This window comes from Gossypium arboreum, chromosome 2, assembly GCF_025698485.1.
Source record: "Gossypium arboreum isolate Shixiya-1 chromosome 2, ASM2569848v2, whole genome shotgun sequence".
Classification (NCBI taxonomy): domain Eukaryota; kingdom Viridiplantae; phylum Streptophyta; class Magnoliopsida; order Malvales; family Malvaceae; genus Gossypium; species Gossypium arboreum.
Window position 1 is genome coordinate 96,628,029 of NC_069071.1, and position 7,507 is coordinate 96,635,535.

The following is a 7,507-nucleotide window of genomic DNA, read 5'->3' on the forward strand; positions in this document are numbered from 1 at the left end:
TTCATTCCTAGTCCAATAACATGTATTGTAAGTGTTAATTTCATCATTTAATCCGTTTCATAATTTTCCGGAAAAATCAACCATGTTCTTGATCAAATTCGAATTTCTCAAAATTGATCCATAAAACGTGTTTGATCTTTTGGTTTAAGATTAAAAACCTCTTATTATACCTATTTTGAGTTAGACATTGTAATACCCCTACCCGTATTCATTGCCGGAATAGGGTACGAGGCATTACCGGAGTTTACGAATTAATTTTTTTTTTCAATTCAACATATTTTCATGATAGATTCATGCATTTATATAAGATAACGTCATCACATATCTATAACCAGGTTTGTTACCATACTAATGGCTAACTTTACATTCATTTCACGTTAACATTTACTTTGTTAGCTTATACATGCCATTGATTTCCAAAATAAAGTTTCTTTATATACCGAAATCCACGAGGTTGATGATGTGATGTGTCTCCACCAAATCCGACCTCCGAGCTCTTAACACTACAAAACAGGGAAAAGGAAGCGGGTAAGCACTTTGTGCTTAGTAAGCTCATGTAACAAGAATTATACTTACCTAATGTTTTCAATACAATATAATAAACATTCATATATCCATTCAATGCATTATTACCCTAACATGCACAAACTCAACATTCAAGTTAGTACAATAATTTCCATGTATCAATAATATATATATATATACCATGATTGATGTACTCATCAATACCTTGATTTTCATTCCTTATTATTTTCATATTTATCCCGTTGAATTTATCGAATTTTGATGGATTTTCAGAGGTACACTTTTAGTGTACAATTCCGGTCCGTCAATTCATATTCATGTGCGATATATCCATTTCGAGAGCACACTCCAGAAACCTCAACCTTGCAATGGGATTACGGTCGAGCTAAATCCTCGCAATATAAACTCATAGAGTATTGTCGGGATTACCAGTCGAGCTAAATCCTGCAACGACAATTACTCTAATGAGCTTGGATCTGAATTACCAGTCAAAGCTAAATTCAGACCCTAATTGGATTACCCGTCCGGCTAAATCCACTTTACACATATTCTTCGGAGGGCTATATCAGATAGGATCACCCGTCCGGCTAGATCCTTTTACCGTCAATTCCTTTTCAGAGATCCATCGAATATTCCTTTCATTCAACCGGATTTCTTCCCATTTTATCAAATATATCAATGTTTCATTAATTTTCATACAATGAACACTCAAATCATATTCACATCAATAACATACAATCTCAAGCATTTGAATATAATTCAAGTTACGAACTTACCTTGATACTTGTTTGTAAACAGTAAAATCTATTAATCCCGAACTTTTCCTTTCCTCGATCTAGCTTCGTATTTGAATATTCTGGATCTAAATAAATAAATTTAATTATCAATTTAATACATTTCATGTTCATATGCAACATTCTCTATAATTCAACTATTATTTATAGTTCATTCAAAGCTGTCTACTTGAGTCATAGTCACTAAATTATTTATAACTTGAGCTACGGAACTACAAATTAAGTTCCGTTAATTTTCCCTGAAGCTAGACTCATATATATTTTTACCATAAAATTTTCAGAATTTTTGGTTTAGCCAATCAGTACAGTTTATTCTTCAAAGTCACCCTGTTCTGTTGTCTAACAGTTCTGACCCTTCTTCACTAAAATAAATTATCTCTTTATACAGAATTCAAATGATGTTCTTGTTTTTTCTATTAAAATAGACTAATTCAGAATTCTAGACATATAAATTTAAGTCCCTAATTATTTTTATTCAATTTTTATAATTTTTCAAAGTTAGAACAGGGGAACCCGAATTTATTCTGACCTTTTCTCACAAAATTTATTATATCTCAAAATTTAAAAATCCATTTCTTACAATATTTCTTCTATGAGAAACTAGACTCAATAAGATTTAATTCCATATTTTGTTCATCTTCTAATTCGATTCCTACAATTTTTGGTGATTTTTCAAAGTTAGTCTACTGCTGCTGTCCAAACTGTTTTAGTGCAAGCTGTTTATTACCATTTTTCCCCTAAGCTTTTAATAAATGATAATTTCGTCCCTACTCAATTAGCCTCTCAATTGAGATGATTTTTCTCAATTAACATTTTATTCTATCACCTTAAACTAGTTTACAACCTTTAGGAATCAGAATTTCAGCAATAGACTTTAATTCCAAACATTTTCACAATTAGGTCCCAAAAATCAATTTCCATTGAAATTGCCTAATAAAATCATCTCATAAACAAATTAAAGCTTTAATTTCATTCTATTTCATCATAAACTTACAGCACTCAACCATGGTGACTTTAAATTTCATCCATGAAATCAAAAACTAATGAATTTAATAGTAGGATCTAGTTGTAAAAGTCTTAGAAACACAAAAATTACAAGAAAAAGGCAAGGATTAACTCACTTGGTGCAAAATTTATGAAATACCAGCTTATAGAACCCTCCTATGGCGTTTTTAGCTGCTGGAATTGAAGAGAAATGAAGAGAAATCTAGATATTTCCTATTTAGTCCTAGTTTTATTTAGTTAATTTTGCAATATTCCAATTTTACCCTTAATTTATCAATTTTTCTGCTGATTTCATACAATTGCCGTCCAGCCCAAATAACTTTTGGGTCTAATTGCCTTTTAAATCCTTTCTCATTAGACTCTTAAGCTATTTAATCACTCTAGCAACTTTTACACCTATTACAATTTAGTCCTTTACATTTAATTAACTACCCAAACATTAAAATTTCCTAACGAAATTTTAATACCACATTAATAACATTTCATAAATATTTATAAAATTATTTTCGACTTGGTTTTACGAGATAGAGGTCCCGATACCTTATTTTACCCAATTTCTTCAATAATTTCTTTTTCTAACTAATCACTAAATTGATAAAATTTTCCTATCAATATTTTCATACGATTTTCCTATCATATAAATTTTCAAGCAAAAATATTGAAATAAACTTCTCTTTAAATCGGATTTGTGGTTACGAAACCACTGTTCGGATAACATTGAATTTACGCCATTACAACTCTCCCCCCCTTTTAAGGATTTTCGTCCTCGAAAATCTTACCAGTAAAGAGGTTTGGGTATTGTTTCCTCATTGCCTCCTCCGGTTCCCATGTTGCTTCCTCAATCCCGTGCTTTTGCCACAATACTTTCACCAAATTTATCTTTTTATTTCTAAGCTTTTTTGTCTCCCGTGCCAATATCTTGACCGGTTCTTCACTGTAAGTCATATCCGGTTGAATCTCTACTTCTGTCGGAGAAATAACATGTGAAGGATCTGATTGATATTGTCGTAACATAGATACATGAAAAACATTATGGATTCTATCAAGTTCCGGTGGTAATGCCAATCGATAAGCGACCGGTCCAATTCTTTCTATGATTTCATAGGGCCACATAAATCTTGGACTCAATTTACCCTTTCGACCGAATCGAAAAACTTTCTTCCAAGGAGACACTTTCAGAAATACCTTGTCACCGACTTGAAATTTAATCTCTTTTCGCTTAAGGTCGGCATATGATTTTTGACGATCGGAAGCTGCTTTTAAACTATCTCGAATAACCTTTACTTTTTCTTCTGTTTCCTGGATCAAATCAACCCCATGTCTCTTCCTTTCACTGAGCTCTGTCCAATATAACGGTGTTCTACATTTTCTACCATACAAAGCTTCATACGGAGCCATTTTAATACTAGACTGATAACTATTATTGTAAGCAAATTCAATCAAAGGTAGATACCTCTCCCAATTACCTTCAAACTCTAGTATACAACATCGGAGCATATCTTCCAATACTTGAATTACACACTCAGATTGACCATCTGCCTGAGGATGAAATGCAGTGCTGAAATACAACTGAGTACCCAAGGCTTCTTGCAATTTGTCCCAGAAACGAGACGTAAATCGGGGATCTCTATCTGATATAATGGAGGCAGGCACTCCATGTAACCTGACAATCTCAGATATGTACAGTTCAGCTTGTTTATCTAAAGAATAATCCATACGTACCGAAATAAAGTGAGCTGACTTTGTCAATCGGTCTACAATCACCCAAATAGCATCTCTTTTTCCTCGGAGACAAAGGTAGCCCCGATACAAAATCCATAGTGATTCTTTCCCATTTCCATTCCGGTATAGTAATTGGCTGAAGTAACCCCGAAGGTACCTGATGTTCAGCTTTAACTTGTTGACATATTAAACACCTTGATACAAACTCAGAGATATCACGTTTCATTCCGACCACCAAGACATCTTTTTCAGATCATTATACATTTTATTACTCCCCGGATGTACAGACATAGTACTACTGTGGGCCTCGCGTAGAATCTTCTGTATGAGCTCTGAATTCTAAGGTACACATACCCTACCTCTGAATAATAAACAATCATCAGAACCAATCTAAAATTCAGAATCATTACCTGACTCACACTGTGCCCGTTTAACCTGTAACTTCTCATCATTCTTCTGAGCTTCACATATTTGCTGTAAAAATGTCAGTTTAGCTCTCAATTCAGCTAAGATTGAACCATCATCAGTCAATAATAACTAGGTATTCATAGCTCGTAAAGCAAACAGAGATTTCCGGCTCAAAGCATCAGCTACAACATTAGCCTTACCGGATGGTAATCAATAATCAAATCATAGTCCTTTATCGGTTCAAGCCACTGCTACTGTCTCAAATTCAAATTTTTCTGTGTCATCAAATATTTCAAGCTTTTATGATCAGTATAAATATGACATTTCTCACCGTACAAGTAATGCCGCCATATCTTGGTATAAAATACAATAGCGACTAATTCAAGATCATGTCTTGGGTAATTTCTTTCATGTGGTTTAAGTTGTCTTGAAGCATAGGCTATTACTTTACCTTCTTGCATCAAAACACAACCTAAACCATTTAATGAGGCATCACTGTAAATAACAAATTCCTTACCGGTTCAGTTTGCACTAATACAGTGCTTTCGTTAATAGGTCTTTCAATCGGTTGAAACTTTGTTGACATTCATCAGTCCACTCGAACTTTACATCTTTCTGCAATAATCGAGTCATTGGAGAAGCTATCATAGAGAATCCTGTACAAATCTTCGATAATAACCAGCTAAACCCAAGAAACTTCTAACTTCGGATACATTCTTGGTGGACTCCAATTGACAATAGTGAGATTTTACTTGGATCTACCACGATGCCTTGGCAGATACAATGTGTCCAAGAAAACTCACTTCTCGAAGCCAAAATTCACATTCTTGAATTTAGCATACAACTGCTTCTCTCGTAGAATTTGCAACACAATTCTCAAATGTTCTGCATGTTCTTCTTCATCCCGAGAATAAACCAAAATATCATCAATGAATACTACTACAAATCTGTCTAAGTACGGTCTAAATATCCGGTTCATCAAATCCATGAATCTGCAGGTACATTAGTTAGCCCAAACGGCATAACTAGAAACTCATAATGCCCGTACACGGTTCTAAAGGCATTTTTTGGCACATCGACTCCTTTACCAGAATCGATAATAACTTTGATCGAAGATCAATCTTTGAAAACATAGTAGAACCTTTCATTGATCAAATAAATCATCAATCCGGGTAACGGTACTTATTCTTTATGGTTACTTTATTAAGTCATCGGTAGTCGATACACAATCTCAAAGACCCATCTTTCTTTTCACAAATGCAGACCGGAGCACCCCAAGTTGAATGACTCGGTCGAACAAAACCCCATCAACAAGCTCTTGCAATTGTGTCTTTAACTCTTTTAATTCTATAGAGCCATCCAGACAGAGCTATGGAGATCGGAGTAGTTCGGAATCAAATCTATAGAAAATTCCACTTCTCTTTCGGTGGCAATCTGGTAATTCTTCCGAAACACATCGGAAAATTCACATACCATCGAATCGCTCAGTATCTTTGACTTAGATACCTTGGTGTCGAGTACATAAGCCAAGTAAGCATCATACCCCTTTTTGACATACCTCTGTACTGCCATTACTGAAATCATATTAGATAACCCTTCTGTCTGATCAGATTTAACCCGGAGCAACTCACCATTCGACATTTTAACACAATATATTTTTGTTTACAATTTACTCTTGCATCATCTTTGGGTTAACCAATCCATACCCAATATCATGTCAAATTCATCAAATGGCAGTAACATCAAATCAGCCGAGAAACAATAACCTCTTACCATCAGTGGACAATTTTTACAAATTTTATCCACTAACACAGACCGCCCGGGGGTTCGAGATTTTAACCACAAATTCAAGACGTTCAACGATAAATTTTAACAATTGCAAGTTTAACACATATATATGAATCGTAGAACCAGGATCAATCAATGCGATAATATCGATATCAAGTAAAGAAAATGTACCAGTAATAACATCGGGTGTTGAAGCATCTTCTCTGGCACGAATGGCATATGTCCTAGCAGGTGCTCGTACCTCAGGCCTACCTATAGTATCTTTTGTAGCTCCTCGACTACCACTGACATTACCGGATGGTCGAGGTGGTCCGCCTCGAAACTAGATTACTCGGCCGATATATGTTCAACTTCTTTTCAACCCTTTCGGACAATCTCGAGAAATGGTCAAAAGAACCACATCGGTAACAAGCCCCACTCTTAAATCGGCATTCACCAAAATGAGCTTTATTACAGTACTGGCATCTCGGTTTAGGAGTGCCAACACTGCCAACACTGGTCACTGATGGAGTAGAAGGCCTTGGATTAGTGCGTTGAGAACCTCGTTCTTTGCTCGAATACCCAATGGCTGAAGTAGAACGATCCTGATATTACTTCAATTTCTTTGAAGCAGAAAACTGGGATTTTCCCATCGGTCTTTTACTAAAAATTCGGGCTTCCCTCTCAGCCTGTTTCTTTTCTTTGCTCAATTTTTCTGCTTTATAAGCTCTCTCTACCAATGTAGCAAACTCTCGAATTTCAAGAATTCCGATCAGTAACTTAATGTCTTCATTCAACCCTTCTTCGAATCGTTTGCACATTTCAACTTCTGACTGTACCCATTCTCGAGCATATTTACTCAATCGAACAAATTCTCTTTCATATTCAGATACTGATCTATTGCCCTATTTTAGCTCAAGAAATTCTTTTCTTTTCTGGTCAAGGAAACTCTGGCTGATATATTTTTTTCTGAACTCGGTCTGAAAGAATTCCCATGTAATTTCTTTTTTCAGAAGAACTGAAGCTTTAGTATTCCACTAATGGTAAGCTGTATCTTTTAGCAGTGAGACGGCACATTTCAGACATTCTTCTGGTGTACAAGATAATTCTTCCAGAACCCGAGTAGTATTTTCTAACGAAATTCAGCCCGTTTAGAATCATCATCAATCTTTGCTCAAATTCTTATTTATATTTTCAAATTTTATCTCTGGAGCTTTCCTTTTCGTGATTTAGTACACATACCTTGTGGGATCTCGGGACCCGTGAAGGAGCGGGAGGGGAGCTTG